The sequence below is a fragment of the Peromyscus leucopus genome, chromosome 14 (genome assembly GCF_004664715.2).
Source record: "Peromyscus leucopus breed LL Stock chromosome 14, UCI_PerLeu_2.1, whole genome shotgun sequence".
Lineage (NCBI taxonomy): Eukaryota > Metazoa > Chordata > Mammalia > Rodentia > Cricetidae > Peromyscus > Peromyscus leucopus.
Genome location: NC_051075.1, coordinates 66,509,562 through 66,527,285, shown reverse-complemented (window position 1 = coordinate 66,527,285; position 17,724 = coordinate 66,509,562).

The following is a 17,724-nucleotide window of genomic DNA, read 5'->3' as shown; positions in this document are numbered from 1 at the left end:
ACAGAAACTCTTCACTGAGATATTTCTCCAACTTCTCATTGAGATGTTTTTGGTGATCAATCAGAAGCTGAGCCTATTTCTAAAAAAGAAAGGGGGGGAGGCAATTTTTGACAAGTGTTTTTTTTTAATTTTTTTTTTGTTTTGTTTTGTTTTTTTGAGACAGGGTTTCTCTGTGTAGCTTTGCGCCTTTCCTGGAACTCACTTGGTAGCTCAGGCTGGCCTCAAACTCACAGAGATCCGCCTGCCTCTGCCTCCCAAGTGCTGGGATTAAAGGCGTGCGCCACCGCCGCCCGGCGACAAGTATTTTTAAATTACTGTGTTGTGTTTCTTTTAACCTCCTTAAGAAATCTGAAGGCCTGAGATTAAAATGATGAAGACTAGATCTTTCTATGGCTTCCGCCATCCTTCTGACTTACTTGGGTGCTTAAACCTTGGTCTATGCCTTATGAGTCTCCAGCTGGAGGTAAAAAACAGTGCTGGGGTTCAAAGGAGTTTGTAATCAGACATACATTCTCAAGCACGGCATTGTTCTTTATATTCCTGGGGTTAGAAAGAGGACGTAGGTATTGGGAGCAGGAGTGTAGTCCCGGCCATAACCCCTGACTGTGACCCCTCATGGACAGGCACAGTACCGTCTCTGAGGTAAAATCCTACTTACCGAAGCAAGAAGGTTTGGGTGTCAGTTCACAGTTCCAAATGTCTGGGTGTGTTGCTCTGCACCTGCGCAGTGTGCTGGCCACTGGCTAGGCATTTTCTGAGCGTTCTAACAAGAAGAGGCCTCAGTACAGAATGTGTCTCTTGATGTCTGCTGATCTAGCTTAGATTGTCTGCTGTCGTTCCCAGGATCTTCCCTTCCCCTAGAGCCTGTTCAGAAAGCGCCACGTGTGTCCCTTAAAAGATTTTAATAGCTGCAATCCACATATTAATGAGAAACGAGTTAAACTGAGTTTACTTGTTAACGATACATCCATTTTGATGGTGATCAATATAAACGTATTAATATAGCATTTCAATTCCTTTCTCCGTGCTTTGTCTTAGAAATCCAGCATCTGGTCTACTCTAGCAACACGTCTCAATTCAGGCCAATCACATTCCAGGAGCTTTATGCAGGGAGCACCCATCTTGCTGGCAGCATTGATACAGAGCATGTCCATCACTGTTGGAAGGTTCTGTTGGACAACACATGTATAGGCCAGTCATGAGGATTGTTATCTAGAAACATGTCTTTGTGAAGAAGGCGTCACCTGTCATCTTCGCCTTCCAAAGAGCCTCAGGGCAGTGTCTTTCTGGGGCAGCAGAATAACAAGGAAAGCCCATTTCTCACTATTTGGACCTGTTTTTCCTCAGGGTTCAATCTACACTAAAGGCCCGGGAAAGCAGACACACAGCCACTGCCGCTACCATGCCAGGGCCCAGCTGCTCCTGGAGCACATGTATTGCCCCCGTTGCTCCGTTGGGATGCAGTCTGCTGGTGTAGTCATCAAAGTCGCAATTCTTTATGTCCCCAAATGTCTTCTAAGAAGGAATGGCTTTCCATCAACCCTCAAAGGTATGCAAAGGTATGGTGGGCTGAGAGACAGTCACAATCCAGAAGGAAGCACTTACAGTAACCTTTCCTGGGGTGTGAGCACTCCTGGCCAGCGTGAAGTTTCCTAACACAGAGGTGGAAAGAGAGCCCTCAGTCTGTTAGGAGATGGCGCCAACTCATTGCTGGAGTAAAATGGGGAAGTACATGTGAACTTGACTTTTCCATTTCCAGCAACTGATGGAATATGTCCTCCAATATCCTTCACATACATAGGAGAAAAATCTGGAGGTCTCGGTGTATTCGGCGGTAACAATGTCATGACAGACAAATTTAGTAAGAAAGCTCACAGGTTAGCTTAAAGGATATATAAATGATAATAAACATATCATTCTTACATTCTACATCTACATCCATAATTAAAAAGACAGAGCTAATCAATATCATCCCGTTTAAATATAGCTGAAAATGAGATCAGCTTTCATTACACCTCTTTATTCTGGTTAGATAACAAGTGTACCACTGCTCAAAAAAGAAAGAGAAAGAGAAAGAGAAAAGAAAGGAAGGAAGGAAGGAAGGAAGAAAAGAAAGAAAGAGAGAAAGATCTAATGTACAAATGGCTTGAAAATATATCTGGCTTTGTCATTGGCCCATGTGTAGTATAGGCCACCATAAATGTGAAACAGAGTGTGTGATTGTAAGTTATGAGGTTTACCCTACCCCCAGGATCTTGGGTAAAACTTTATAACTATATTCAGAAAAAGGCCGTACCACCCTCACTTACTCTGTGTTGGCTACTGCCAGACCAGACAAGATGTGTTCGATGGTTCCATAGTGGAAAGTGTGTTATGGAAACGTCCAACTGCTTCTGTTTGGATCTGGTACCAGACAGGAAAGAATTCACGTCTGGTACCGTCAATCTGATCAGAAGGGAGGTTATGGGCCCCAGTAGGGAAACTGCTGCTCTTAGGTTGCTAAACGGACCCGATCTACCCACCAAACTGCTGTGTTTGTGCACGTAGATTAGTGTTGCGATCTGCTTGGTCAGAGAAACCTCTTCTCTTCAGTGGGCAGCTGTCGCTGCAGAGACCTGACTGTCCTAAGTGCTGAGAATAAGTGACTGTAGAATGCTCAGTCGGAGGTGGGAAGGGCTACATCACACCCTCCAAGGCTCGGGGACATCAGGGAAGCAGGGATGAAAGAACGCTAAAGCCAGAGGAAGGTGTTGGAACGGGGAAGCGGTATGGAATGCTGACTTCCAGGCACGATGAAGCTAATCGCTGGCTTGAACTCATGGTAGCTGCGATTACCCGCACAAGACCTGCGTAAGATGGGACCCATCGGGACCCGGTGGTGGAGGCTGAGAGCAGGTTGATGGGGAGAAGAGAGCTCCTTTCTCCCAGTGGTACCCCCTGGTAAGATGACTGTGGAAGACATCCAGGTAAAGGAGGGACTCAGGGCGAAGAGGAGGGGATGGGTGTGAGAGAGAGAGCCTGGGGTAATGGTGTGAATATGATCAAAATACATTATATACACTTACGAAAATAACATAATGTATAATTAGTATCCACTGATAAAAGAAACTATTTTAAAAATATGTTTTGGACTAGGAAACTGTTTTCTAGATTTTAGTAATTCATGTCCACAGCCGTCAAGATGCTTATCAATCCCATCTGATACCTGCCCTGGTCCTTAATATTTTTCTCTAATTGGCTCATGATTTTAATCAGCTACCTAAGCTTTTTCTAATAACACACACCGCCTGTGTGTTTGATGTACTAGTTGTGTTTTTTTCTTTTCTTTTTTCTTTCTTTTTCTTTTCGCCATGTCCCCCCCCCCCAGGGTTTCTCTGTGTAGCTTTGCGCCTATCCTGGAACTCACTCTGTAGCCCAAGCTGGCCTCGAACTCACAGAGATCCACCTGGCTCTGCCTCCTGAGAGCTGGGATTAAAGGTGTGCACCACCACTGCCCGGCCAGCTGTGTTTGTTTTAAGGTGTAGCGCTGTACAAGCACAACTGTGACATTAACTGGTGTGTGTGTTCCTCCTTCATCTTATATATCATATGTAACAGATGTCTTAGAAGCGCAGGGCAAGGTGACCTCTGTGGGTGCCACGGCACTGTGACTTGGAGAGATGTCATTATCTCAGCCAGTTTAGTGCTCACTGTGGAAATTTCAGGATTGATACACCTTGCAGCGATACTTGTCAATCAAGATGAGTGAAACTAATGGATCATCTAGCTAGACTGTTGTGCGGGTCTCTCATTACAGATCAACTTGGCTCAAGACTTCTATTCTGAAATGTACTTGTTCCTGGAACGTGCCTGCTCCGTCAAGCAGCAGAAAGATCTGATCAAAAATTTAAATGAACGCATTCTGCATATAATATTTTGTCTCTTACTACTAAGTGTGGTAAATAGGTTGAAATCTGCATATAAATCAGTTGTATTTGTCTAGTTGTCTCTCTGGGGTTGCTATGAAGGTGCTTTGAGTACTATGTGAAATTTTTAAGAGATTGCTGAGCCTAAGAGAGGATATGGAATTATTATTTTTTTACAAAAATAAATTCAAGTATTAGAGAGTAGGTCTTTCTTAATGTGGCTTAAATAATTTCAACCAGATGAACCATTGTCGACAATTTGCATTTAAAACATAATTAATTATGTTCGTAGGCTTGCTATTATACCAGGAAATTAAGATACTATACATGTGGATAATAGGGAATTTCTCAATTGTCTTTTTTAATCCACTAGAAGCTGCACATCTATTTCTACCCGAGGAAAGAAAAACATTATGCTGCTAAAGTAATGCCAGTCTTTGCTAGGTTTAGGAGTCTGTGCATGGTTTGTGGGATTTATGATTTCTCTTCTCAAATGAAAACCAGATGGGCTAACCCAACTACATAAACAGTTGAGGGGGAAAAATTGGCAAGAAAAGTCACATTCAATAATTAAATTTGTTGTTACACCTTCTCTTATTTAATGAGATAGTAGAGATAGTCAGAAACTTTATTTGCAAGATAATATAGTTCCCTGGCCCAGATCTAACCCAATAAAAGTTCTCACTCTATTTTGTTCTGGAATAATTAGGTAACAATATGATAATTAGGTAGGTTTTTTATTAGAAACAGAAAAGTCTTTCCCCTCCTCCCCTAAAAAGAACTTTCTTGAAACGTCCATACTATAGTTCACTTCAATGAAGACATACGGACTTTGTGTATGTATTAAGAAAAAATAAAGTTAGTGTATGCCCTTTCCTGTAATTATATTAGCAATAGCTATGTAATCACTGATTATATATCTTAGTAATATTTGGTATTTTAGCACAAACACAAGGAATTAATTTACATCTTCTGATCTAGAGACTAGAAACAGTTATGTTAATCATGCAGTGTTTTAGGAGCATGACATGCAAGAACTTAATGTAGGCCATTCATCTAGAGTCCTAGATTCATTGAATCTCCGTCCCACCACATTCCTGAATGCTGTGAGGGAGGCTTTGTGCCCACCTCTTTACACGTGCTTTTGTCCTGCTCTTCAGTGGGGGAGACAGGAAATGAAGAGCCAAGTGTCCAGGTTTGCATGCATAGGCCAAGGTAGTTCGGAGTGAGGTTCGGGTGTAGACCCCAGCATTCCTTGGAGTTCTTAGGAGAGTTATTGGGAACACAAGGATGAGAAGAGATGCATGTTGAGTTTATGGAGCCCATCACTTAGGACCTTAAAAATAAAGAATTGAGAAACATCGTGGAAACTGGCCAAACTCTTTTATAACAGAAGAAAACAGTGACCCAAAGAGCTAAGTACCTTATCTTCTATGTGTAGGGAAGATAAAAATCTAGATAAAAATGATGAATTGGCCATTTAAAGTGTTGATAGTGTTATTTAATTATTATGGTAGTATTTTCTAGCTGGATATGTACAAACTAGTACTTAAGTCTGATTCTTTTCTCAAATGTGAAAAGAAAGTATGTGGATGTCCATGAGCATCACAGCCATGGCTACAATGGGGATTAAGAACATCATTCTAGCCTCATGAACTGAACAACTATTGAATTCTTCAAATTTCCATTGGTAGCAGCCATTGTTGGGCTACCTAAACCATAGCTTGTGAGATATTCTAATAAATCCACTTTCTTCCTACATGGAGAGATTTGTTCCACCAGTTATGATCATATAGAGAACCTTAAATAATACATTTTTTTAACCTGCCCACTGAGGAAGATATGCTGGCTAACAATAGTGCTCATAAATACATTCTTCATTGCTTCAAATATTCATGAAGACTACTCTTTATTATTATTCATTTGCCAACAGTTTGCTCTGGATTTCAGGAATAAAACTCCTAGAGCAATAGACCTATTTAAAAAAAAACAAGCAAATCAAAACATAAATACATAAAATAAGAAAATATACAACAGGATCTCCTTTTTTAAAAAAGAACATAATTCTAGTGAATTCCATTCAGCGCATACTCAAGGGTCTTTGAGTTAGACGTGGAGATGAGTGCTGGGGGAGTAGTGATACATAGAAAGGATGGAGTCCTTGACCTCAGGGCCATTATCAGGTAGGGAAGAGATTGATAAGTACATGATTACCGTGATGGGAGGACTGTCAGGTACTATAATCACACTAGAGGGACACCCAGTGAAAGGGCCATCAGAGTTGGAATGTTGGGGAAGTGTCCAGAGGGAGGAAAATGATCACTGTATCCTAAGCCAAGCCCCGCCCCTCTGCTAGCATCTGGAACTGTGTATGTGTGGTAACAGAGTCCTTCCACTTGCTTCCCAAAGTCCACCCTCCCTACCTTCTTCCCTGCTCTTTCCCATCAGTGGAAGACTTCCCAGCAGAGGGCTGCATTGATGGGCAGCCTACCCTATGGCTGTCATTTGGCTTCAGCCAATGGAGAACCCAAGGGAGAGGGGTGGAGGGGAAGACATGGTAGGTCCACATCCTTGTAAACAGGTTTCAGCTAGCTATTGGTGGGCTAGGTCCCCTCTCGACTAGTTTCTCTTCTAGGGTCCTTAGAATGGCCTCCTCCTTGGGTGATCACAGCTCATTGTCTTTGCTGTCTGTCTCCTGTACGGCTGCCACTTCTTGGTGCCAAGGTCCTTGAAATTAGGCCTTCCTAGAATTATCCCAATTTCTTGTGTAAGGATTCCCAAAGAAAAGATACTATAATGAGTGGGGCTAATGAGACCCGAGAGGCAGATGGAGAGAGAAGCAGGAAAGAGTTGAAAATGTAGGCTAGAAGAGTCAGATCCAAGAGAATCTTGTAGGCACAGGAGTATTTGGGATTCATTCTCTGTGGACTAGAGAGGCCTGTCAGGAGGGATATGACAAGATCTGATTTGTGTGTTGTTCAAAGACCACTCTGGCTGGCTGGAGGAGAGCCTGGGAAATAAGGGTAAAATCCGTGTCTCAGCTCTGCTGTGAGATTGGAAGGTTCCTAGTGGGAAGAAAGAACAAAGAACAGTTCCTGAGGTGACAGATGTTGGATCTGAAAGATGAGGGAGAGATTCACCTTGAGGGATACTAATGTAGCAATAAAGAGATCTTAAAATGTAGCAGAGAGCGAAAGTTGTGTTTGGGAGAAGCAGTCCCTTTGTGGGAAGTTACCAGTGGAGATGACGCTGCATGGGAAGAAACCCCCAGGCTGGACATCAGTGCTTTGCTGCTGAAATGCCAAGGATGAGACTGGCATTTCTAGAATAAATGTGATCCATGAATACAAAAATGTAAAGAGAACAAGTTATTGCAAAATCCCCCTTTGTATACCATCGAATTAGTTATTGTCACTCCCCTAAGTTCGTTACTGAGTGGGAGCATGGAGTAGATACCAAAAGGTCTTCTCAATAAGACTTTACCACCAGCATATTCTTGGACTTCCAAAAAGAAAATTTAAGACTCTGCTTCAACTTTTCTTCCTAGGATTGTTTCCCCGCCCCTTGTTCAAGTTATCTTTAAATAATCAAATCCTCTTTCTTCCTAGTGCATAATGCAATGCTTCCAGTGAAACACGCAGGTCATTGGAACACAGTATGGTTTTGTGATTCTCATCACCATAAAATATGCCCCATTAAGATGATGTACACTCTAAACAGGAGTTAATGAACCTGGAGTTTTGCAGGATAATTCAAACTTTAAGGGTGATATTAACTTAAGTAAAGTTAGAAAAGGAAGAAAAATCAGGTTCATTACACCCCAGAGATCACAGTCTTTCCTCTCTCAGTTCATAAAAGCATGTGCATTGCTCAGTTACTCTCATACCATCATTAGTGTGGTTGTCGAGCATGTGTGTGTATATAATTAAGTACCCCCCTGTGGCTATTAAAAGACTCCGGGTTTCCACAGGGTGTATGTGTGGAACTTGAGTCATAAGACCATGAAAGAGTCTCCGTATGTTTAACCTTTGTGGTGTGCTGGCTGGAAGTGTGTGGCATCTGTTCACAAAACATTCAAAGCAAAGGTGGAACAGATATGACCTCTGGCCAAATCCAGCCCACTACCTGTTTTGTAAATAAAGTTTTATTGGCACACAGCCATGGCCATTTATTTGCATAGCATCTGTGACTGTGTTAGCCCTGAAACAAGAGCTGAGTAGTGGCAACAGAGATTGTAAACAAGCCATGATGCCTAAAATATTCATTTGTTTTGCTCTTTACAGAAAGCATTCTGCCACCTCTCAGTACAAAGGCAACCATTTGCTCCATGATGTAGTCCATGTGCATAATTATAAATGGAATAAAAATTACATTAAATTCCTCAAAGATTGTCTCAAGGCACAATAACTATATTACACAGAATGCCAAGGTTCTTAGAGTCACTTGACCTACTTAGGAATACAATTCTTTTATTTTATACCCTACACCTGGTATCTTAAGCTCTTACTATTATTTAATTTCTTCAAGAAGTAAAATAAATAAATAAATACAATAGCCACAAGTTTTATAAGGCCTCCTGAAAACACAATGTCTCCTGCTCCCCTTCTGGCTCTGCAGCAGCTGTTAACTATCAAATACTATTTCTAGAACCATGCTGACATCAGTCGATGATCATACACAAAGCTGTTTGGCATGATACACACTGTGCAAGTCGAGGCTGTTAAAATGAAACAGCTCTGTTCAAATTAACTCTATTCACATCACAGGGAAAATATCTCTGTGCGCCAAATCAATTCCTCCCTATAGCAGCGGGGGAGAAAAAAAAACACGTTTCCCACCCTCTACAAAAAGGTGATTCAGACACAGGAGGGAAAAAAAGGATGATGTAGAAGAAAAAGAAAACATCAAAATTAAAATGATAAAACAAAAATCTGCTTGACTGCAGAAGTGCTTCCAGATAGATGAAATTGGACTAAAAACTGAGCCTGCAACAAATGTAACTGACAGGGAAGTCTGCATTCTGGACGCGGTTCTGTTATTAGTGCTAATATGCCTATATTTTTGTTCTGTTGTTCTGGTGGCAAGAAGATAAATGCCCATATAATATCTCCACCCAGTGGAAGCCCTGACGGTGGTTAGTGTGCAAACATGCCGTGTTTATGTGGAAGGGAAAGACATTTTTTTTAAAAAGGATGCTCTACTATGAGAGGCCATTGTAGATCCAGGTATAGCTTTGAAATAGAATTTCTTAAAACCATTACACGGAACATTAAAAAAAAAAAAAAAAAAAACAGTTCCTTTGTGAAATGTAAAATTCTATAGATGTAATTTTCTTCAAGCAGCTAAGTATTTTCCCTACACAATTTTGAAGTAGCACTCCTTAAAAATTAACAATCGCTCTGTCTTCAACCTTTATAATCAGTGGTTGAAATTTACATTCAGGGCGAGCCCATCCTGGGGTAGGGTGGGGGTCTTTTTTGTTTGTTTGTTTTTCTGTCTGCCCACATCCCCCAAAAATCAGTCCTTAAGGTCTCCTCCCCAAGTCCCAGCGGAGAGGGCAGCAGCCAAGAGGGACTGTGAGCTGCGGGCAGTGGTCCAGAGGATCTGGCCGTCCCCGCTTCCAAAGCTGAGGATGGGAGCCCTGGAACTGGTTGCCATCCGAGGGGCCAAGTCTGGAGCCAGGGGGTTCAAGCCTGCAAGTCAGTTGTTTCCTCTAAGCAGCCACTGAGTTTTGCAGAACAAGCATAAGGCTAGAAACTCTGGCCAGCTAGTAACAGCATGAAATACAAAACAGGAATGCCAGCCTTTATGAGCTAATATCTTTTTGTGTTTGTTCTGTGTGAATGAGTGTATGCATGGAGGTTTGAGTGCACTTACGTACAAGCGTGTGGGAAACCGAGGTCATCCTCGGGTGTCATTCCTTAGGCTACCTTCTTTTGGGGACAGGAGCTCTCACTGGCCTGGAATTTGCTAAGTTGTCCAGGTTGGCGGCCAGTGATCTTAGGGATCCACCAGTTGCCATCTCTCCAGCACAGGGATGGGAAACGCACGCCACCACACCTGGCTTTTTTTTTTTTTTAAACACAAGTTCTGGGGATTGAACTCAAGTCCTCATTACTTGTAAGGCAAACACTGAATTATTCCCACCACAGCTCTGTGCTTCCTTCTAAGGGTCTTGTTTATATTCCTCTGTGACCATGGACAAAACAGTGTTCACAGCTTCCTTGGGAGGGAAACTACTGTACATAAACCATGATCCACACTGAAGCCTGCCTTCAATCACAAGAAAGCTCTCACAGACCTTGGTAAACCAGAGATTATTTAAATAGCAATCGCTCCTGTGATCTGGAGCCTATACTTACTCCAAAGTCTTCCTCCACTTACATTCTCTTCTTAAAAGAATTCTTCATTTCTTAATGTGTTTAACTCTTTCTCTTCCTTCCTTCCTTCCTCCCTCCCTCCCTCCCTCTTTCCCTTCCTTCCTTTCTTTCTATATCAGTGCTGTCTATAGTGGACACAATTCTAAGGTAATCCCCACTCCTGGTGAACTTGCCCCATATGCCCCTGCAGTGTGGGCAGAGCCAGTCAATGTCCTCAGATTGGGCTACCCCATGAGTCAGCTTTGAAAGGAGTTTGTCCTGGGTAGACTTCATGAAGCAAGACATTTAATGGAAGGTGAAGGCAAGCTTGTGGCTTAGAGAAATCCCACAGAAGGCATCCTAGGGCAGCAGTCTCTAGTAGCTGCAAGCAGCCCCCCCCCCCCCCATCACTAAGAGTCATGAGTTTTAAAGAGGGATCTTGAGCATCAAAGGGGACTTCAGTCCACACTTGGCCTTGTAAGAACCTGAGCAAGGGACCCAGCTAACCTGTATCTGGACTCCGTGCTGTGACAGCAGTAAGAACCAGTGTGCCACACAACAGAGCTTTCCATGAAGATGGAGACAGTTCCTATTTACTTTGCTCTATGGCAGCCACCAGCAGGTAAAACTACTAAGCATCTGAAATGAGGTGAGTACAACTGGAGATCTAGATTTTTTATTTTACTGTATTCTACTTTCTTGAAATATATGTGGCTACAGGCTACTGGTTGGACAGTGCTAGTCTGGGCTCATTATAATGGAGATGCTATTCTGGCTCATAACCCTGCCCGCCCCCACGAGCTCAGGAGTCTGGTTCTCACCTTCCACCTTGCTGACACATGGTCTCTCTTGTTCCCACTGCCATGCTGGGTACTCCAGGCTGTCCACCCAGACAGCTTCCGGGTGATTCTACCGTGTCCACTTCCTACCCTGCCTTAGGATTACACACGTGCTCCACTGCATCCAGAGAAGCCAGGAGTATTCTAATGAGCAGATCGGATGACAGAGAGCTTAAAGGCCATGCAGAATTTGGAAGCTATTATCAGAGTCTGGGAAGCGATCATTTAACAAAAGAAAGTTACAGACATCAAAGGAAGCAACAGAAGTCAGGGGATGTGTGTGCACTACCAAAATCTGTGTGAATATATGAAGTCAGAGAAATTATGAGGAAGGAAGAAAAGAGGGGGAGGAGGGATGGAGAGAGAGGAGGAAGAGGAGGAAGGAAGGAAGGAAGGAAGGAAGGAAGGAAGGAAGGAAGGAAGGAAGGAAGGAAGGAAGGAAGGAAGAGGATCCAGATCCAGTTCTAGGGGATATGATGCCTCCTTCTGGCCTCTGTGGGCACCAGGAACTCATGTGGTGCACAGATATAAGTGTAGGCAAAACACCCATGGACATAAATTTTAAAAAAATAATCCTCTAATAGTCAATGAGCAATCAAACCAAATAAGCCTTCTGTAAGATCCAATAATAAAATGACAGACTGTGTGTAAGTACTTATGTAAATAAATACCTCCTTTCAGTTGTATCTGCCTAGGAGATGATGATAAACAAGCAATGGTAAGCTCAGGGCATAAAGTCTACTATCTATCTATCTATCTATCTATCTATCTATCTATCTATCTATCTACCTTTCTCTCTCTATCATCCATCCATCTGTTCATCCATCCATCCGTCCGTCCATCCATCCGTCCATCCATCCATCTACCTACCTACCTTTCTATCTATCTACCTATCTACTTAACTACCTACCTACTATCTTGCAAGTGTATGTATGTATGTATGTATATGTGTTCCTAAGAGCATGCACACATGGACTCACATATTTGCCATAGCACATGTGTGGAGGCCAGAGGACACCTCCTGGAGCTGGTACTCACATTCTATTGTGGGTCCTGGAAATTGAACTCAGGTCATCAGGTTTGGTGACAGGTGCCTTTGCTCACTGAGCCACCTTACCAGCCCCCAAATTCACATTTTGCTTGCAGTCACTTCTGGTGATTTCATGGAATCCCTTTTTTCTCCTTACCTCCTAGGTTCTGTGCAAAATCTAAAAATAAAGTCCTTCTATATTTTGTTACCATAACCCGATAGATTGTTCTCGATGGGGTTTCTCAGTGATATTTGTAAAGAGTGTTTAGGAAGGCTCTCTAACATGCTGATGTCTTTGTTTTGATGCTGTACCTCTGGGCTGAATGTGGAACCATCTTCAATTTCCACTGAACCATATAGAATTTCTGAGAAAAACACAAGATCTTGATTTATGGTTTATCTTATTAGTCCTAGTTTCCAGCAATGACTTTGCATGCTTCTTTACCATCATACAAAGTATGTTTATCTATATATAAATATATGTCATTTTTAATCAAGATCATAAATAGCTGCTGGCAGTTAACAGATTGCTTTCTTTGCTACAAGCACCATCTTGAACTCTGAGTCACTGGCAATGACCTAATCCTCAGGGTACAAGCCAGCAGAGTACATGAGGGTCTATCTTAGAGACAGTGTCATTAAAAAGTCATTCATTTGTTATTTATACTGAGTCTAAAGCATGCAGAAGTGCTGATTCAGTACCTACGATGGTCCAGGGCTGGGGACATTAACATGGATGACTATATGGGTGTTTTCACAGGGCACAGAAGTAGTGGGTGAGGCAGCCCTGGGCACACAAATGGCTTGTAAAACCTCAGATACACACTCTGGGATATAAACAGAGTCAGTGGGAACATGAAAAACAGGTGACTTGATTTTGCCTGGAGGGCACTCTGAGAAATGGAGGTGATGCTTAAGTTTAAGGGATGAATGAAGGGCAAACCAGGAAGGCAACAAAATTCAAAACATAATCAGGATCCAGACCCTGAAGAAATCTGGGGGTCAGGAGAGATGGCTCAGCAATTACAAATACTAGCTGTTCTTTCAGAAGATTAGAGTTTGTTTCCCAGCACCCATGTCAAGCAGCTCACAGCTGCCTGTAACTCTAACTATAGATGATCTGATGCCCTCTTCTGGCCTCAGAAGGCACTGCACTCATGTGTGCATACACCTGCACACACAAATGCATGATAAAAATAAAGTCTTTAAAAAGAAACCTAAGCTTTTTGCTCTAAGGCAGTAGTTTTCAAAGTTGGGCCCCTGGGTTATTACCACCCCTTGTGAGATTGATGGAAATGCAAATTGTTGGTCCTCGCCCCTAGGTTCAGTGAGGCAGCATCCTGGGCAACAGAACCTGTGGTAGTCAGAATTTCCACTGCTATGACACCAACAAAGACAATTTTTAAGAGGAAATGCACACTGTTTCAGAGATGCCATTGTTTTCTAGGCTTGTTGTAAGACAGATGGGAAAGAGAGAATTGCTCATGTAATGAAAGTGGCCAGAAACAAGGTCTGTCTTTGCAGGGCATGCCCACCATGGACCTACTTCCTCCAATTAGGCCCCATATCCTAATTTTCTACCACCCCCTGATAATACCATCACATTATGAATCATGTGGGTGGGTGCCGGGAACTGAACTCAGGTCCTCTAGAAGGGCAGCAAGTACGGAGCCATTTTCCCAGCCCCAACTTCTAACTTCTTGGCAACCTTTTCTCATTAAACATTTCTGTATTTGAGCCTAAGCTTTGTCTACCACTTTTTAGAGGCTTCCATGAAGTCTGAACATCTTACAAGGGAGTCCTCATCCTTGGAAAAGTTCAAAAGCCTTGAGTTGGTGCCGCTCCTGTGGCTTGGTTACCCCGACTGTTGCTGCTGGTGGTGGTATCAGGAGGCTCAGCACTATGTCTCACCCTCACCCAGATGTGGGCTGACCCTCATCCAGATGTGGGCATTTTACCATTGCTCTGGTTCTCCAATCCTTTCCTCTCTTTGTGGGGTCGAGGTTGTGAGCTCAGCCCCGAAGAGACTTCTGAATTCCTACTAACACTTTGCATAATATTAGGGTACAGCTGCCGAACAGTGACAATTCTCACACCAGGGTTTTATAGTCTTTCTTAAAAATCCCCAGATCTCCCAAAGGTATGATTAGCCGAAAGATTAATTTATTTTACAACCTAATTATAATTTCTTTTACAAAGGAAGATCTCTTTATTAAAACAGATAACAAACATTAAAAGCAAAGGAGATAGCCCCACAGAGCAAATTACTAAAGAAAATATATACCTAACTGCATTAGCTACATTTCTTACCCACCTTTAGGTCTTATCAATCATTGTTTAGTCTCTGTTCTATTCCTAAAGCTCGGTAGACAATTTCCATTTGGAATCTTTCTTCTTCCAGCCCAGGCCTCTGGCTGCCTTTTGGTGAGTGCTGTGTTTTCTCAGTGTCTAGTTTTCAGGTAGTAGGACCCCTTGTGCTTGCCTGACTGGCAGGATCTTTGGGAGAAAGGACTCTCCAGTGCAAGCGGTTCCTCTGCTCTCCCTACTGCGTGGCTGAGCTCATCAGGCCCTTCCCTTGTTTTGGTTAAAGCCAAAAACCCGTCTTGACCCTCCTTCAGTGGGAGGCCTCTTACAAGGGGAACCCACCCCCTGGCTGATCTGCTTCTTCTACCAGAAGCCTTCCTTGTCCTCAAACTTTGATTGCAGCATTTTTCCTTCAAGGTAACAGTGACCTGGAGGCGGGGGGAGGGAGAGCTATAGACATATAAAATGGGTTTCTATCAGTAGAAGTGTGGCATGATATTATATTGTATTATGTTGATGTTAGAAGTGTTCCAGGAAAACAAAACCAGTAGCATATTGCATGTACACACATACATGCACACACACACACACACACACACACACACACACACACACACACGTGTATAAACGAAAACCTTTTCTCCCAAAGACAAAACAGAGTCCTTGGGCGCAGTCTACCTTTCTTCTTGATATACTGTAGCTTAAAGGACCTTGGTTGTCCATACCTGTTTTCCTGGTAGGGTGACCCAGTTTCTGTCCCTGAAGGATCCTGGCTATTAGGAGTACTGCCTGAATGGGGTCACTATAGTTTTCTACCGGCTTTAATCACAGGTTCGACATGAAGGGATCTCCCATATGCTTGACATGCCCGTCCACACCTCCGTTGTTGAGGAGCAGCCCACCGCTTGGTGGCCAGGATCCCAGCCAGCATAGTACCTCTCTTTGAGTTTAGTTGATTCGGGAGCATGAGGAGTCCAAAGCAGTCAGGCAGAGTCTTAGCTTCCAGCTTGTTGGGTTTATCATTGCGTCTCCCAGGGAACCACTCCCCCCTTGGACTAGCAGTCAGCAGGACGTGGGAATGCAGAAGAGGAAAGCGGGATTTTAGGGGGGTTCTTTAGGGACACTAGTGATGGTGTCACCTGACATTTCCACCCTTCAAAGAGCGGCAGGTGTTGGGTATGGATTCGAGGCACGTACTGCTTCCACGGAAGCCTTACCCAGCCCTGCCAACATTTACCTGACGCAGAAACTGAGTGTCCAAAGGGCTCTTCCAGATTCAGGATGATTGGTCAATGCCTCTAATCCCAGTATTTGAGAGGTAAAAGAAGAGGGATCTAGAATTCAGGACATAAGGCCACACTGGGCTATCTGAGATCTGATCTGAAAAGACCAAGACACAAGCCACCCCGCTGTTCTATCAAGCCAGCTGGTGCCGGACGGTAGAAAACAGGATGAGGCCAGTGAATTCTATGACGTTTCCTTCGCTGTAGTGTGAGTTCCCCCATCAGAAACAGTACTATATGAAATACCACCATGGTAAATGATGATTCTGCAGTTTGGGCAAAAGCATTACATGCAGAGAGTTCACACCTGGATCCAGACTAATTTCTTATCCCGACAAAGACAATCCCCTGCCACTTCTATGGTAGTAGCCAAATGTATCCAGCTTGGCAGTGGGTGTCTGCCTGATCCCCCCGGGTACGGTGCCACATAGAGAATTCACCAAAGATCCCTGCTGCTGCTAGAAGACAGGGCACTTGGAAGAAGCTGTGGCCAGATCAACTTTGAGGGTGCAGTTCCACGTCAATGCGCCTGCGTATGACTTCTATGTCTGCCACCACCATCACTTAGTGTATCGTCCCATTGTTGATGACAGCAGTAGCTATGGCAATTGATTGATAATCACATAGTAAGCCACCCTAGCCCTTTGGTTTTTAAACTCCTCTGCCAAACTCATTCTTTAATGGGAACTCCCAACTCCCTGGCCCCCATCGCTTTCTCTCTGTTTCTCCCTCCCTCCTTCCCTTCCCCCTCCCTCCTCTAACTCAGACTGGCCTCAAAATTGCTGTGTACCCAAGAATAAACTGGAACTTCTGATCCTCCTGCCTCTAGCTCCTGAATACTGGGATTCCATGGAGGCGTGGACCTCTGTGCTTGGTTTATGCCCTACTAGGGATCAAACCCAGGGCTTTGTGCATGCTAGGCAAACATCCTTCCAGCAGAGCTGCATCTCAGTCCTATCCTCTCATTTTCCTTCTTTGCACCGAAGTCCATCCACATACCTCTTCCCCAGACTTGTTGCAACCAATTTTCCTAATCATATTCTTTCCAAGTCCTTGACCTTCCGGAAGCCAACTGTTGGCTACAACCTGTGAACCAGTAGATAACTGTCTATCTAGCTGTTTTCCTCCCAAGCCAAGTAAACAACTGTGTGCAGCGCTCTGAGTGATGCTCACTGGAAGATGTCTCTTCAGCACTGCCCTTCGGGGAGGCCCCAGAAGTGGCTGGAGCACTGTAGCTGTCCACTTCGAGATGGTCCTCTTCTAAATGCGCATCATGCGGTACCATTGAGAACTAGGCCCAAGTTTTCTCTTCCTTCAACTTACCGGAAAGGGTCTACAGACTAGAGAAAGAGGGTGGTAGAGGGCGAGTATAAATCAGAGAAAAGCTATATGGCTGCGTTTGGACCCCAAAGGCAGTCTGCTAGAGGGTCACAGTCTAGCAGAGGTTAGTGTCTCTCTATTAAGGCTTTGGGCTGATGGGACGAAGCCTTATAATCTCATTTACTCAATGACTTCTAATTGAAGTGTTAATCTAGCCTAAAAAAAAAAACCTTAGATATATATAGAATAATGTGTGATTAAATATCTGGGCACTATGGCTTAGTCATGTTGACCCATAAAATTAGCCATCACAACATTCTGCGCTAATAAGGACAAACCTATCTTTCCCTCAATCCTTCCTTCCTTTTATCCTTCGTTCTTTCTCTCTTCTTTTTACACATTTTTCCAGAGATCCCTGTAGATTCCCAGCCCTAGAAGGCTATTGATGAAGTTGAGCGGTCTCCTTGGTAACCATCTCTAACTCAGAGCAGAATACAAACTGCTTCCTGAAGCAGACTGTCTTCCTTAAAGGATTCATCCTTCCCTGTGCAATTTGAAACCTCAACTTAGGAGAACAAAATTTTGCTGTCTCTTAACCAAAATAGTAATAATAATAATAAATATAATAATAAGAATAATAATTTAATGGAGCAATTAATGACAGATGCTGGAATGTAGCTGGTG